This window comes from Aethalodelphis obliquidens, unplaced genomic scaffold (assembly GCF_003676395.1).
Source record: "Aethalodelphis obliquidens isolate GAN/ISIS:26980383/991018 unplaced genomic scaffold, ASM367639v1 scaffold5, whole genome shotgun sequence".
Classification (NCBI taxonomy): domain Eukaryota; kingdom Metazoa; phylum Chordata; class Mammalia; order Artiodactyla; family Delphinidae; genus Aethalodelphis; species Aethalodelphis obliquidens.
Genome location: NW_020837949.1, coordinates 21,234,736 through 21,252,075, shown reverse-complemented (window position 1 = coordinate 21,252,075; position 17,340 = coordinate 21,234,736). Strand labels below are relative to the sequence as shown.

The following is a 17,340-nucleotide window of genomic DNA, read 5'->3' as shown; positions in this document are numbered from 1 at the left end:
TGGGGGAGATTATGCCACACTAACTCATTGTAAAGACTGTATCTTCACAGTAAGAAGTTCTGGTTGGTTGTGTGTGTTGTCTATAGGGTAGAGAAAGTCTGTTGGAAAGAATGTGGGTATGGAGGTAAGACCAATCAGAGTTTAGTCTCTAGGGAGTTCCCTGGTGGCCTAGTGGTTAGGATTCCAGGCTTTCATTGTCATGGCCCAGGTTCAGTCCCTGGTCAGGGAACTGAGATCCCACAAGCCGTGCAGTATGGCCAAAAAAAATTTGAGTTTCTAGCAATAAGACTTGAGCTATTTATTTAACATCTCTGAACCTCAGTTTACTCATCTGTAAAATGGGGCTATTCATTTCTATTTTTCAGACTCTTTGAGGATTTTAGATGATCTATGTAAAGCACTCATTAATGCAATTCCTGGTACCTAATAAAAAGTTAATATATTTTCTTTATAAATGTGATTTATTTAGTAGTTAAAAATCTTTCAAAGTATATAGCTTTGGGGGAAAAAATGAGATCACTGACAGAAGAGGCTGGGAAGCACTCATATAACATAGTTCTACATGGCCACACAGATCCCTTAAGAACTCCTGCCAAGTCCTGAGGGCTCTGATTAGGGAATATACAAGGAGGTCGCACATCCTTTGTGTTAATCAACAGATCCTGTCTTGAGGGGGATACTCAGTTGCCTAACCATACCTTAGCAACATTTCCTTAAGCCCACCTGTTTGTCTGCTGGATTCCTACGTGATTTTGACATAGCTCTGGTGATGAGCTTCAAGAAGTACCAGGTCTGCTCATGGCTATCTCACTGTAGCCAGGGGTTTTAGGTGGGAAGACAAAGGAATGGAGCGCCTTGGGAAGATGGATAAAAGATGAAGTTTCAGGAAGAGATGAGGATCATCATAGCTTAGTTTGCACCCCTTGAAAATAGGGCAGTAGAATATATTTCTTGAAAAGAAAAGTACTATCCCAAGACCGATTCTTTCATCTCAGCCCTAAGGGACTCTTACAAAAAATGAGACACTCTCCTAAATCTCTTACTTCTTCATCCCCCTGGGCCCTAACTCTCTCCCAGTTCATCCCTCTCTCTCTGCACTCCCAGGATAGGGAGATCAATTGCCTCTTTCCTATAATGGGATTCGGTTTACAGGTAGAAGCTATCTAGCATTTTCTAAGACTCTTGTCCCAGGCCCCTGCTAAGTTTCACTTGGTACAGCATCTGCACAAAGATGAACTATAGAATCCAGCTTTTAAGCTTGGTGTTTCTGTTGAGCAGGCCAAATGACTTTGGAATACCCTGGTTTAAGCTGAATTTATCCCTTGTTATTTTAAAAGCTATAACAAGTTGTTTTTTAAAATGTTTTCAGTCAGCACATCTTTACTTATTGTCCTTAAGACCCGAGGCTACTTGAAGAAGGATTTAATTTCCAAAGTCTGATAAGTAAACAAAAGTCTCCCAATAACATCTTCAGGCAAGCACGAAAAGACCTCATTTTTTGCCCCAGTGCTTGGTTGGCTCCCCCATAATTGTCCATTAGTATTGGGCTCAACCAAACCTTGCATAATCACATAAGAAATATACCTTCGGGCTTCCCTGGTGGCGCAGTGGTTGAGAGTCCGCCTGCCGATGCAGGGGACACGGGTTCGAGCCCCGGTCTGGGAAGATCCCACATGCCACAGAGTGGCTGGGCCCGTGAGCCATGGCCGCTGAGCCTGCACGTCCGGAGCCTGTGCTCCGCAATGGGAGAGGCCACAACAGTGAGAGACCCACGTACCGCAAAAAAAAAAAAAAAAATATATATATATATATATATATATACACCTTCAAACACGGTTACTAATTGATTTTTTCTTCTTCTTCTTAATTACTATGTTTAGCAAAAAGCAAAAGTAAAACAGGTTTTAAATGTGGTATTATCTGACTAGACCCTAAGCATATAAAATCAAACAGACTATATTGGGGGTTCATATGTTAACTATGGTCGGGAAATGGTTATTCACTGTTCTCCCAAGAGTTTGAAAACGTCCAGAAGGGACTGGTTAGATAAGCAGAGGCTCACGTGCATGGCTTCAGCTCTGTGGGAATGTCTAAGTTTTAAAATTAACTCCAGAATCCCACTAAATGTGATATTCCCTGATGCTGAGCTTTGTCTCTGATACCTTCTTTTGTCTTGATCCTCTGTAGCTGTGGACTGAGACTCCCGAAATTCACCCTAGTCTCTCTTCCTACTTGTGACCAGGAAAAAAGTTGGGAAATAGGGTTGTGTTAGTCAAGATAGGCTAATTGTTATAACAAATGACTTCAATATAATGGTTTGGCCCAATAAAAATATATCACTCTTGTCATAGTACGATATAGATTGGGAGGGGTGGGGAGGTATGGAATGTGGAGGTCAATCCTATGCAGTATTTCACGGTCTTCTTCCAAGACATGCTCTAGCTTCCTCTAGGTTTTCAGAATCCTCTCCATTCAGCCAGTGGGTGGGGAAAGAGCCTGCCGTGTATTGCACAGAAGGCTTTTCATGCACCAGACCTGGAACTGGCACCCATCACTTCCATCCACATCCTATTAGCCAGAACTCTGGCACATGGATCTGCCCAACTTCAAGAGAGGCTAGGAAGTTTAGTCTAGCTGTGTGCTGAGCTCATAGCAGTTTCTACCACAAGGGGAGACAGACAGCTCCTCAGGGCAGGCCAATGGTTCCATGCTTGTATATCATCAAAGGTCTGCAAAATAAGTGTACCGTCCTATTTTTAGGTCACTTAAGGCCTATACCTACCATTAACATCTTGGTCAGTTCCTAGAAAAAGTCCACCTGTCAAGATCAGCATCAACCTTGGTACCACCACAAATCAGTCCACACTGCAAACTTACTTGTTTATATTTAGGTCTTCCCAGGGTTTCAAGATACCTGGGCCAAGCCCATACAGAGGTTCTCATTGGAAGTTGCTTATGCACTTGCACTTTGTTCTGCTCGTCAGATGGTTCCCATGACAAAGTCTGGCAAGTAGTCCATTGGAAGCCATTTGTAATGTCTAATCCAAACTTTGTCACATGGGACCTATGAGGAGAATAAATGTGTTATAAACATTTGAAAAAGTGTCTCCATACCTCTTCAAAAACTATAAAAAACATGTTTTTGTCTCTTCTCAATCAGTGTATTTTTCAGTTGTCACAACTCTGTAATTGTCTGCACTCTTGCTTCCTGCTTCTCTCATTAACCAATTTACAAAGGCTATTTCATAGTGCAACCATTTTGGAGACATCCATTTCTCCTCATTTACTCACAGGCAACTATTGCCGTTGAGATTTTAGTTTCCTCCAATAATGTTTGTTCATCTTTTTTTAAAAAAAATAAATTTATTTATTTTATTTTATTTTATTTTTAGTTTTGGCTGTGTTGGGTCTTCGTTGCTGCATGCGGGCTTTCTCTAGTTGCAGTGAGCGGGGGCTACTCTTCGTTGTGGTGCGCAGGCTACCCATTGCAGTGGCTTCTCTTGTTGCGGAGCACAGGCTCTAGGTGTACGGGCTTCTGTAGTTGTGGTTTGCAGGCTCTAGAGCACAGGCTCAGTAGTTGTGGCACACGGGCTTAGTTGCTCCGCAGCATGTGGGATCTTCCCAGACCAGGGCTCGAACCCGTGTCCCCTGCATTGGCAGGCGGATTCTTAACCACTGCGCCACCAGGGAAGACCTGTTCATCTTTAGTTATTTTTTTTTTGCGCGGTATGTGGACCTCTCACTGTTGTGGCCTCTCCCGTTGCGGAGCACAGGCTCCGGACGCGCAGGCTCAGCGGCCATGGCTCACGGGCCCAGCCGCTCTGCGGCATGTGGGATCTTCCCAGACCGTGACACGAACCCGTGTCCCCTGCATCGGCAGGTGGACTCTCAACCACTGCGCCACCAGGGAAGCCCTATCTTTTTATATAAAGAGGATGATGACATAGATTGTACAAGGTAATGATGGTAAAGTCCTGATTCTGTTCTGCTTTTCTAGTTGTAGTGTAAGTTTTCACCACCCCATCGACACTTTCCTCTTGCAATGTAAGACATGCACTTATTATATGGCTCATGGGATTAAGGGTGCAGTCTTCATTCATTTATTTATCCATTCATTCTTTCTGAAATAATTACTGAGTACCTACTGTGTGCCAGATAGTGTGCTAGATGCTGGAGTCAGACCAAAGAACAATATGTATAAGGTCCCTACTCGCACGGAGCTTATGCAAGAGACAGACTCTAAGTAAATAATAATGCAAAATATTAATTATAATTGTAACATTTGTATGGAAAGCTTATTTTCCTTTTAGCATTATGGATAATCTTGAATCACCAATAATTTTTGTTTGTTTTTTTTTAAAACTGAAGTCTTTGTTCCTCTGTAAAAACCCGCTTATTTTCCTTAGGGTAACAGTCATTCATTCACTGATAATATTCATCAATTCATTAAATATTATTGTAAAACTACTATTTACCAGGTACTATGCTAAGATTTCCAAATACAAAAATGAAAAGATGGGCTTCCCTGGTGGCGCAGTGGTTGAGAGTCCGCCTGCCGATGCAGGGGACGTGGGTTCGTGCCCCGGTCCGGGAAGATCCCACATGCCGCGGAGCGGCTGGGCCCGTGCGCCATGGCCGCTGAGCCTGCGCGTCCGGAGCCTGTGCTCCGCAACGGGAGAGGCCACAGCAGTGAGAGGCCCGCGTACCGCAAAAAAAAAAAAAAAAAAAAAAAAGAAAAAACAATATCCTTGCCCTCAAGTCTCACCGACCCCACTGTGAAATAAACCACAGAGTACATTATGTTAATTGTCATAATGGGGAAATGGGAAAAGTGCAGTGAGGCATAGGAAGAGGAGGACCTAGATCTGCCTACATAGGTCAGAGAAGACTTCACAAAGGAGGTAGCACTTGGACTGAGGTTTAAGGGTGAATAAGACTTTGCTAAGAAGACAAATCAAGGAAGGGCATGAGATGGCTAGTTGACCATCAGAGACTCATGCTCTCCTTCCATAGCATCAACTTTTTCTGGGAATTGGCCCAACCAATTTCCAATCCCCTATACATCTAGGTGGAACTAGGTGATCCGTTCTCATTAATGGGATGTGAGCAGAAGTGATGCACATCATTTCTAGACCAGGTTAAGAAGTAGGTATGCCTTTGACTTCCCTGGTGGTGCACTGGTTAAGAATCCGCCTGCCAATGCAGGGGGCACGGGTTCGAGCCCTGGTCCTGGAAGATCCCACATCTTAGCTGCAAAGCAACTAAGCCTGTGCACCACAACTACTGAGCCTGCGCTCTAGAGCCCGCGAGCCACAACTACTGAAGCTCACACACTGAGAGCCCGTGCTCCACAACAAGAGAAGCCACCACAATGAGAAGCCTGTGCACTGCAATGAAGAGTAGACCCCGCTCACCGCAACTAGAGAAAGCCTGCACATAGCAACGAAGACCCAACGCAGCCAAAAAAAAGAAGTAGGTGTGCCTTTTCTTCCTTCTCTTTCCCAGCTGTTAGCTCTGGAAATAAAGGACTCTAAAGCTTAGAGAATGGCAGAGCTGCAAAATAGAAGGACCCTGGGTGGAAGGCAGCTTGCCAGACTGATCTGTTATATGACTAAGAAATAACATTCTAGCGCTTTAATGTACTGATATTATATAACTCGCTTGTTACAAGAGTGAGCTCTACCTTAATTAATATAAGGCAGTTCAAGCAAAGTGAACATTATGTGCAAAGGCTTACTGATGTAAGGTCTAGCACAGAGTACATACTCAGTAAGTATTTGAAATTGCAGGAAAAGTGTTATGGGGGAGTACAAATAGTCCATTATAGCCAGAGTATAAAATACATGATTGGTGGGAGTGAGAGGAGGGTGGCACAATAGATAGGCATGGGTTGATCTCAAAGAACCTTGAATGTCACGCTGAAGAATTCAGGTTTAATCTTGTGATAGGAAAGCCAATGAAGAACATTTAAAAGGTGAGAGGCAAGATCTCTGAGAAACACAACACCCAAGAAGCTGCTTTAATTTTCTTTAAATGTAAGATGTGAATCCAAAGATGAAAGATAGGATTTCAGAACCAGAAGACATCATGGTTTAGTCAAACCTCATTTAACAAATGAGGAAAGTGAGGTCCAGAGAAGTTAAGTACCTTTGCCAAGGTCACCCAGCTAAAATTGGGCAGAGCTGGGGACTAGAAGCCTAGTCTCTTATTGCCAGCCCTACAGCATTGCTCTTTCCACTGTGCCACAGTGCTTCAAAGCAGTTGAGACCAGCTGGTGTGCCTGTGTTTTCAGTTCCCTAATGAAGACATTGGGGATTTGGAGGCAGGGTATTTACCATGGAAGGTTGTCTTCTCTGTAATTCCTTATCTGGCTTGAACCACTATTTTGGACAAGGTCCATTTTTCAGCATCAGATTTCCCTAGAGGACAATTGGGAATGTGCTTAGTGGCCTGTAGGGTGCCCTTGCACTTTCTGAGCTTTTTGCAGGGAGGAGGAGAAGAAGGTAGCAGTGGTTTGAGCTCCTGGAAATGTTCCTGGTCCCTAGGCATCTGGGGAGTTGTTGGCCCTCTCAGTGACTCTGGTTTAGCCAGCCAGCTGACTGTCCTTCAGGGGTCACATCAAAACATCTTCGTCAGCTTGTCTCTTTAAAAGGTCAGCCCCTACGGCTGGCACTTTAATATCATTTTCTGTTCATCAGTTCGTTACCTCTGGTTTTCATATATTGTTAAGCTGATTCATTATTCATTATCATTATTTTTACTCCTTGTGCCACCCAGAGCCATATGACATACATTTGCTTTTTAATAGCAAGTGGGGGCAAAAGGACAACTGTGCTGAGGCCAGTCTCAGGAAAGCATGACATGTGGCCTGACTTAAGGAGGACTGGGTAATATTGAATTATTTTACAACTGAGGAAGCCAGAGCACAGGTTGGGGGGCAGGGGAGGTCATTTATCCAAAAGTCCCCAAGAAATCTGGGGAAAAATACATTTCTTGATGTTTTTTTGTCTAGCATTTTATAATCTCCTCACTCCTCATCCTTTGGATGTATCCTGGTTTTCTCCCTTGCATGCTGCTCAGTTGATAGCGCAGATGGTTGGGATGAAGTATTAACAAAGATGAGACTGCTGCCTCGGTCCCTGAGGAGTGCCTTGGTGGCTCCCAAAGACAACGTCTAATGCAGTGGAAAGTGCTTGGGCTTTGAAGTCAAAGAGACATCAGCCACTCTCTAACGGTGAGACTTTGGGCAAGTTCTTAACATCTCTGAGCCTCAGTTTCCTTTTATGTGAAATGGGAAAATAATGCAAACTATGAAGGTGGTTGTAGGGATTAAATGAATGAACATACATAAAGCTTCTGTCTTGGTGCTGGGCACACAGTTGGCTCTTAACAAGTGTTATTTCCTTTTCAGGTCTCTGAGAAGTTCCTATTCTTTTCCTCAATCCCTATCCTGGTTTCTGGTCAAGATGTGAAATGAAACAAAAGAGTGAGCAGATGCAGACCGAAATACCACGTTGATTGCTGATAAAGTCTGTTTATTGTGAGAGATACTAAATACTAAATGAGTTTCAGAATTAGGTTGACTTGTTCACCCAGTCACAAGTAACATTTGACCAGGACAGGACTTCTCACGCTGGGAGGAGTGGGAGTAGGAAGGGGACCCTGCTCCCAGAGGAGCAGACCAAGGTGACACCCTCACTGTGGGCAGGTGATACCTAAGTGGAAGAAAGAAGGAGCTAAGCTGAGCCTGCCCTGTGTACTTCTCAATTCTCAAAGCAGATTAAGCCCCTCCACTAAGGCAGAGGAATAAGAGAAGTAGACAGAAGCCAGAAGTGCCAAATGCCCACAAAGAAGGAAACCTCAGAAGCATCTCCCTCAGCATTTCCCTTCTCTTGTCCCCCTCCTCTCATTTTGTGCCGCTACTTTTTAGCCACCCCGCTCATGAAGGACACAGCTGTCAGTACTGTGGGTAGCCTCAGAATACAAAAGGTTGGGAGAAAGGTGTGGGAGAGGGAGGGAGGGGTTGTGTTGAGTCATGAGTAGAGAAAGAGGGGTGGCCACATAAATCCAGAAAGAAAAGTCTAAGTTCAGAGTCAGGAGTTAGAGGTCTGAAGGGAGGGAGGATCAGTGTTCAGAGACCTGAACTAGACAGGAAGGCACTGCAGGAGCATAATCAGAATTTCTAGGGGTAGGGCAACACACTATGGCCAGATCCCAAGAGGACAAGTAGGCATCAGGGTTCCAACATATCTGACCTCTGAGTCCTAGAACCACATCTCCTGGAGATGACTCTCAATCCTAGCATTGGGTTATATACCCTCTACCTCAATTTTTTTTGTTTTTTTTTTTGTGGTACATGGGCCTCTCACTGTTGTGGCCTCTCCCATTGCGGAGCACAGGCTCCGGACGCACAGGCTCAGCAGCCATGGCTCACGGGCCCAGCCGCTCTGCGGCATTTGGGATCTTCCCGGACCAGGGCACAAACCCGTGACCCCTGCATCGGCAGGCGGACTCTCAACCACTGCGCCACCAGGGAAGCCCTACCTCAATTTTTAATCTTTAAAATATAAGCATATCTTGTGATTATAAAACTAATACATGCTCACTTTGGAAAATTCAGAAATACAGAGAGATATAAAGAAAAAACCAAAAATAACCCCAAATCTCATCACAAAGAAAAACTAATATTAACTTTAGCTATATTTCTATTCAGTCTTTCTTCTATGCATATCGTTATACAGATAAGGTGATTTTATCTATACTTGTTAAATTTGCATGCAGAATTTTTAACTTAATATTATAATATAATCACTTCCCCATGTTATTAAAAGTTCTCAGTAATTAACATCATTTAAAATGACATTTACCCTGGTTTTAAGCACATCTGGATCAATCTCTACCAATTTATGAAAATCCCGTGGGTCTGGAGGAATCTTCTAAATGTTTACCTTCTTTTGGGTTGGTGAATAGGGCATTCTCCAAGGCCAGGGCTCTATGGGGCCTGTGCATGGTAACTACTACACGGTACTTGATCTTCTGGAGAGTTCTCATATTTCTAGCAATTGATGACATGATTGATCAGAAGATGCCACCCTGCAAAATATAATAATTCAAAGCATAGGCCTTTCTTATACAACACATCATTGTTACACACTCAAAAGAACCACTGTATTATTTTGCTATGGCTGCCATAACAAAATACCACAGACTGGGTGGTTTAAACAACAGAAATTTATTTTCTCACAGTGCTGGAGGCTAAAAGTCCAAGATCAAGGTGTCAGCAGGTCTGGTTTCTCTGAGGCCTCTCTCCTTAGCATGCATGTGGCTGCCTTCTTGCTGTGTCCTCAGATGTTCTTTTCTCTGGGCATGGCTGATCCTGGTGTCTCGCTGGGTATGTTGAATTAGGGCCCACCTTAAAGACCTCATTTTAACTTAACCTCTTTAAAGACCTTATCTACAATATATAGTCTTTCATGAACAGCTTCTTTCACTTAGCATAATGTTTTCAAGGTTCATCCATGTTGTAGCGTACATCAGTACTTCATTCTTTTTCATGGCTGAAAATATTCCATTGTATGGATATACCACATTTTGTTTATCCATTCATCAACTTATGGACATGGGTTGTCTCACTTTTAACCACTGTAAATAATACTGCTATGAATGTTCATCTATAAGCTTTTGTGTGGAGGTATGTTTTCATTTCTCTTGAGTAGATGCCTAGGAGTGGAATTGATGAGTATTATGGTAATTCCATGTTTAGAATTTTGAGAAACTAACAAACTATTTTCCAAAGTTTTACATGCGTCATTTTACATGCCCACCAACAATATATGAGCGTTCCAATTTCTCTATATCCTTACCAACACCTGTTATTGTCTGTTTTTATTATAGCCATCCTTGTGGGTATGAAGAGGTATCTCATCGTGGCTTTGACTTGCATTTCCCTAATGACTAGTGATGTTGAGTATCTCTTCTTGTGCATATTGGCAATTTGTACAATTTTTTTTGAGGAATGTTTATTCAAATTCCTTGCCCATGATTTAACTGTGCTGTCATTTTATTATTGAGTCGTAATATCTTTTTATATATTCTGGATATAAGTTCCTTGTCAATATACAATTTGCAAAGATTTTCTCCAATTCTGTGGGTAGTCTTCTTACTTTCTTGATGGTGTCCTGTGAAGCACAAAAGTTTTTAATTTTTTTTTTTTTTTTTTTGCGGTACGCGGGCCTCTCACCGCTGTGGCCTCTCCCGTTGCAGAGCACAGGCTCCGGACGCGCAGGCTCAGCGGCCACGGCCCAAGGGCCCAGCCGCTCCGCGACATGTGGGATATTCCTGGACTGGGGCACGAACCCGTGTCCCCTGCATCGGCAGGCGGACTCTCAACCAGTGTGCCACCAGGGAAGCCCCAGAAGTTTTTAAAGTTCAATTTATCTATGTTTTTCTTTTGTCACATCTGCTTTTGGCAACACATCTAAGAAACCATTGCCATATCCAAGGTCATAAACATTTACTATGTTTTCTCCTAGGAGTTTTGTAGTTTAGCTCTTAATTTAGGTCTATGATCCATTTTGAGTTAATTTATTTGTATGGTGTAAGGTGTAGCCCAACTTCATTCTTTTGCATGTGGATAGCCAGTTGTCTCAGCACCATTTATTGAAAAAACTACTCTTTCCCTATTGAATTGTCTTGGGTCCCTTGTCAAAAAATCAACTGACCATATACATGAGGGTTTACTTCTGGACACTCAATTCTATTCCAGTGGTCTAAACATGTATCCTTATGCCTTAGACCTTGATTATTGTAGTTTCATTGTAGATTATGAAATCAGGAAATGAGCATCTTCCAAATTTGTTCTTCCTCTTCAAAAGTGTTTTGGTTATTCTGGGTTACATTTCCATATAAAATGTAGCATCAGCTTGTCAATTTATGCAAAAAAGAAAGATAGAAAGAGTGATAGGATCTGGATAGGATTGCCTTGAATTTCATTTTCTGAATTTTCATTGCTAGTGTATAGAAATACAACTGATTTTTGTATATTGCTCTTATATCCTGCCACATTTCTGAACTCGTTTTATCTTATTTTCTTAATCACGATGCTTTACTGCTTACTCTGTGTGTTAGATAGTATAGAAAATACAAAAATGAACAAGATATGGTTCCTGTTCTGAAGAAGCTTATAGCCTAATTCAAGAAATAAGACATAAAACTACTGAGTGAATAATAGCCTGTTTCAGCAACGTACAGGAAAGTACAGAATTACCAAGTGAACACTACAAATAATTAGAGCTCTAGCAAAGTTCAGGGAGTAGAGAGACAATTAAAAGTTGGAGAGGTCCGGAAAAAACAGAGTAGAAAGGATCTGAAGGCTCACTGATAATGAGCCATTCCCATAAACAAACTTTTAATTTCAGTAACCCTAAAAATCTCAAGAGATCCTTCTGCTATGGATGACCCTCTGAGTTACCAGTGGAACATATATGCACTATCCAGATTTAATAAATTATAACAACTTGCCATATTTGCTTAAATTAAACTATAAATACAGTAAGTCCCCTACATACGAACCTTCAAGTTGCGAACTTTCAAAGACGCGATCACGCATTCACATGTCCGATCACGTAAGTTAGTTCACATGTCTGGCGTACATTGTCATGTGTGTCTATCCTCTACAAGTGGTTGCGCTTCTGTGTACTTTACTGTACAGTATTGTATAGTGTACAGTAGTACAATATCTTTATTTCAAGCCCAGGATGTCCGGGAGCAAGCGTAAAAGCAGCAGTGATGTAGCTCGTACTGCTAAGAAGCGTCAGAAATTGGAGGCCCAGAGAAAGGATGAAGAGAGACAAGAGGAAGAAGAAGTAACTGAAGAACTGAAGAGATTCATGGCGCAGGAAATGGCAAGGGTCTTTATTTGAGGAGACAATGTTAATTTTTGAGGCACAGGACTGGAATGTAGAACGGGACAAGAAGGTTGAAGCAGCCGTTCAGAATGCAATCCAGTGCTACCATGTCATCTATGATGAGAAAAAAAGCGCTACGACCCAGACATCACTGGATTGTTTTTTCAAGAGAGTAGAAAGAATTGAATCCAGCAAGGAACCAGAACCTGTGCCATCAACATCAGGAGTGAGTGAAATTGCAGCTTGCCCTCCGTCTCCTATTGCTGACGATCCTTCAGCTCTGCCATCTCCCCCCTCCTCTCCCTCCTCCAGTCAGTAAGTCTCCTTGCCTGTTCACTCGATGCCAGCCCGTGTGCCAGCTGTTGTACTATACTACTGTACTTTTCAAGGTACTGTACTATAAGGTTAAAAATGTTTTCTATATTTTTTGTGGTTTTTTAATGCATTATTTGTGTGAAAAGTATTATAAACCTATGACAGTACAGTACTATATAGCCGATTGTATTAGTTGAGTACCTAGGCTAACTTTGTTGGGTTTACAAACAAATTGGACTTACAAACACGCTCTTGAAACGGAACTCGTTCATATGTAGGGGACTGTTGGTAAAACATTTTAGTTACAAAAAAAAGCCCTTCCATCCCATCTTTCCTCAGAGATAACCAATCTCTTGAAGATGGTGGAAATCCTTCCCACATATGCTTTTATATTTTTACTAGACAATATGTTTTGGATGTTTGAACATGTATATAAATAGTGTACGTATTTTTCTGAAACTTTTTTTTTCAACATCATGTTTTTAAGATTTATCCATGTGACACTTGTAGAGCTAGTCCATTCTATAATATAGTAATAGTATACTATATAGTACTGCAATAGACCAATAGCATAAATATTCTAGAATCTATTCTATGGATGGATATTTGATATGTCTAGTTCTTTGCTATTTCAAATCATGATGTAATTAATATTCTGGTGTATGCTTCCTTGGGCGCATGTTTGAGAGTTCTGCTGGGGAATATATCTAGAACAGAAATTGTTAGGGAATAGAATGTGCACATTCTCAACTTTACTAGATTGCTCTCTACTCTCCGCAGTAGCTGAACTACTTTTTACTCCCATCAATGATATGTGAGAATTTCTCTCATCCTATATTCTAACCAACACTGTCAAGTTTTTTAAAAAATATACATATCTGGGTCCTATTTTCATAGATCCTGTTAGGGTAGCTCTGGAGTGTGGTTTGAAACAGGCCACAGGTGATACTGAAACACAAATGAATGGGGATTATGAATGAATTCATATCATTGAGATCATCAGCTCATATGTATGTATACACAATCTAATACATTGGTATGTGAGTTGGTATGGTGAAAGTGCCCTAGCACTTTGTTGGTAACATCTATGTTGGCTGCATTTAGATCCTTGAAGATAGGTAGAGAAGTACCAACCGCCTAACATACCTTGCAGATGCGTTTTGAATCAAACAGGGGTATGTGATTGACCAGTCCACTGGCTGGTACTTAATCTAAAGTCCCACCTTTGCCAGCTGGGCTGATGGGGGACAATGCTGGCTTTCTGGGAGCTGTCATGCCTCTTCCTAGGTGCATGGCTGGGTGCCAGTAGTTGGGACTTGCCTGCGTGCCATTGCTTAGGGCAGGGTGCGTGTCAGCGACGTCTGCCAGCCCGCTGGGTGGTGTCACTGTATGGAGCACTTGTGGCTTTTTCAAAGCCCTGAGGAATCTGAGAAGCAAGTGAGGGAAGGCTGCATGAAAACAAAAGGCAGTGGAAAGAGTGACCAGCCAGCAGGCTCCAGCAGGCTAGAACGCTCTGTTCTTGTTATTACTGCTTCATGAAAATGCCGCCAGCTTCCTGGCAAGGTCTGGAAGGTGAAGGGCTTCTTGAGGAAACAAGGACAAGTGATGTGTACTTCTGGTTGCCCAGCTTCCTAATTTTCCAGTGGAAGCTGCAGGGTGAGGATGAGGTCTCAGAGGCCCAGCAGGGCTGGGCTGGGAGAGAAGTTGGGCCATGCCCCAGACAGAGCTGTTCCTCAAGGAGCCATCTGAAGGTCAGCCTAGGGGAGGACAGAGGGCTTCAGCCATAATCCCCATTCAAGGGGGCTTTGCCATAAAGAAGTGCCTCCTGGTTTGGGGCAGTAAGACCAGGGAGTGCTCTCATTCCTCACCTGCTTTCCTCAGAGCTATTCATGCCCTGGTATCACACACTCTCACAGCATGGCCTGCCTCAATTTTCAGAAATGAGGGAGAAGCTCAGGTAAAGGTAAGAGTTTTCATTAACTCATTATTGGATGGCTACTTGGACTCATCATTATTGGGCCTGTCAGAAGTCAACCTCTGCTTTCCCTCCTGATAATCTCCTGTCAGTGACATATAAAATATCTAGCTGTGGGACTTCCCTGGTGGTGGCAGTGGTTAAGAACCCACCTGGTCTGGGAAGATCCCACATGCCGTGGAACAACTAAGCCCGTGCACCACAACTACTGAGCCTGTACTCTAGAGCCAATGAGCCACAACTACTGAGCCCATGTGCTGCAACTACTGAAGCCCACGCACCTAGAGCCCGTGCTCTGCAACAAGAGAAGCCACTGCAATGAGAAGCCTGCGCACCGCGCACCACAACCAACAGTAGCCCCCGCTCATGGCAACTAGAGAGAAAAGCTGGCGCACAACAACGAAGACCCGACGAAGCCAAAAATTAAATAAATTAAATTATTACAAAAAATATCTAGGTGCAAAATAGGGAAGTACTCGGCATTCTCTTCCTCTCTTAAAAAGTAGCTATGAGGATAATGAATAAAAATAGGTCTTTGTGGATACAATAGGGCTGAACTGAGGGTGTGGTTTGCTTGGCAACAGCTCAAGCAAAGTTACTTCTCCTGGTCCCCAAATGCTCTTGACTTTGCTCTGCCTGATAAAGTCCTAAAAGACCAGCTTGAATGTGATGTTTTTTGGTGAAACCTTCTATCAATAGAGTTAATCATTCCCTTCCTTCTGGTCCCATAGCATCAAGTTTTTATAAAAAGCATTAATCATGTTGTGTGACAACTACTAACTTGGAATTACGTCTTATTCTATGTGCTTGTGTGTGTGTGTGTGTCTCCCCAGCATTTATGGACTGTACTTTAACATAATAGTCCTTTTTTTTTTTGGCCGCGTTGTGTCTTCGCTGTTGCACACGGGCTTTCTCTTGTTGCGGATCACGGGCTCTAGGTGCGCAGGCTTCAGTAGTTGTGGCACGCGGGCTCTAGAGCGCAGGCTCAGTAATTGTGGCGCACAGGCTTTGTTGCTCCGCGGCATGTGGGATCTTCCCAGACTGGGCCTCGAACCCGTGTCCCTTAACACTGCGTCACCAGGGAAGCCCCAAACATAATAGTCCTTCGATAAATATTTACTGGAGGAATCAAAGTTCCTGAGAAAACACCAATACTGAGCTTTTATATCTTCTTAATTATCCCCTGCCTTTTCCTCCTTGGGGTGAAACTCCAAGCCTTTTTAGCTCCACATGGAACAGAGGACACACTAAAACCAAACTTTTTTTTTTTTTAAAGGAATTGCTCCAGCAGGAATGGGTGTTTCAGATATATCATTCTGTTACAGGTACAGAAATTGTTTCCAGGGAACACTGCCATTATTATCTCTGAAAGGCAAGTCAGTGGACATTGTTATTTTCCATTTACAGATGGACAAATGGAGGCTTTCTTGCTCATTTACCAATTACAGAATGTGCACTCTGTTCAAAGTACTGTGCTAGGATTTTCATGGGATACAAAGATGTGTAAGACAAGTTTCGTGTTCTAAAGGAGAATGTTATAATCTGGTTAGGAGGAAAAGATATTTGTATGCAAAAGTAACTATAACTTGGGATCATTTTATTTGAACTATATGAGTGGTCCAAAAAGAAGTACCATAGGGAATACAGAAGGTAGGCAAAAGAATTTTCAGCCAAGGTGATCAGGGATATCATTGTGGTCAACATGGCACTTGAGATGAATAGATTTTGTGCTGGTTATTCTCCATTTGGCTCCTGTATTTGTTTCCTGTGACTGCTGTAACAAATTACGAAACTGGGTGGCTTAAAACAACAAAATTTTATTTTCTCAAAGTTCTGGAGGCCAGAAGTCTGAAATCAAGGTTTTGGCAGGGCCAGGATCCCTCCGAAGGCGCTAGGGGTGAAATCTGTTCCTTGTCTCTTCCAGCTTCTGATGGCTCCAGGCTTCCCTGGCTTGTGGCCACTTCACTCCAATCCTGATTCTATGGACACACTGCTTTCTCCTCTTCTCTCTCAGAACTCCCCTGCTTCTCTTTTATTAGGATATATGTGATTGCATTTAGGGCCCACCCACATAAACTAGGATACGCTCCTCCACTCAAGATGCTGAACTTAATCACATCTTTTGCCGTATAATATAATTTTCTCAGGTTCCAGGCAGTAGCCTGTGGACATTTTTTTTTTTTGAGGTGCCACTAGGTAGTCCGCGACAGCCTCCTATCCTCCTCTGCCCTGCTCTGTGCCCCGTGAGGCTGTTATCCACAGATGACTCACCTGGGCCCACTGCCCTCTGGCTTACTGTTGGGTTTGGCCAATGGGAGGTATCAGCAAGTATCAGAGGGCAGGAGAAAAAAAAGTTTGGGGGTATTTCTTCTTAGTTTTCTGCTTTAGCGCCGGGTTCTGGCAGTAGCTATGCCCTTTCACAGCTCGAGCTCCTTCGGGACTCCCATAACACCATTTCCGTGCTTTGTCTCTTCAGCCCTGGCTTCCATTCTTGCTAGTCCTTGGGTGCCTCGATACTTTTAAGTTCCAGAAACCCTGCCTACATCCTTGTAAATAGTGTCTTCATCAAATTATGTTCAAAATTCCAGCTGAGTGTGCCTTCAGTTTCCAGCCACAATCTTGACTGATACAGACACTGAGAGGCAAAAATTTAATTTCCAGAACAGAGATAGACTCAGGTTGCCTCTAAGTTTAAGTAATGACCAGTGGGGACTGGAAGGTGATTCAGCACACAATATAGCCATAGCAGCTGGGTTATCTTGCGGGCTCTTGGCAGTAAGTATCTGTTGATTTGTACTCTAATTATCTGCTGTTATTGTGACTCTGCTTCTGTTGCCCTTCCTACTAAGTATTTTCTGTTCTTTTCTCTATCTCACAGCTTCTATTGCTTCATGGTTTCTGCTATGTGATGTCAGCTTTCTTCCCTCTGTGGATCTTTTAGTTTTCTCCCCATTGCTAACTCCTGACTATCTTTTTGTATTTCATATTCAACCCCTCCAAAGGGCCTGACTGGTTTGGCTGCTCACCATCAAGTACAGGCAGTTAGGCAGAGCTTCCTTTGACAAGTCATCATATGAGCATAAGTTTATTGCCCTAGGGTAGGTGCCTGCTCCTGGACTAAATGGTTTTGTTTGGAATGGCAGA

At 42.9% G+C, this 17,340-nt stretch overlaps 1 long non-coding RNA gene across 1 annotated transcript in view; it reads right to left on the bottom strand.

Moving 5' to 3' along the window:
- Nucleotides 1–760: 760 nt before the first annotated feature.
- LOC113618094 (uncharacterized) overlaps nt 761–17,340 on the bottom strand; it is a 42,628-nt gene continuing 26,048 nt past the window's right edge. Inside the window, exons 2-4 of the long non-coding RNA XR_003431882.1 lie at nt 8,949–9,093; nt 2,878–3,064; nt 761–854 (exon numbers count right to left, since the gene is read on the bottom strand). This is a non-coding gene — a long non-coding RNA (uncharacterized LOC113618094). The remainder of the gene's footprint in view (nt 855–2,877; nt 3,065–8,948; nt 9,094–17,340) is intronic.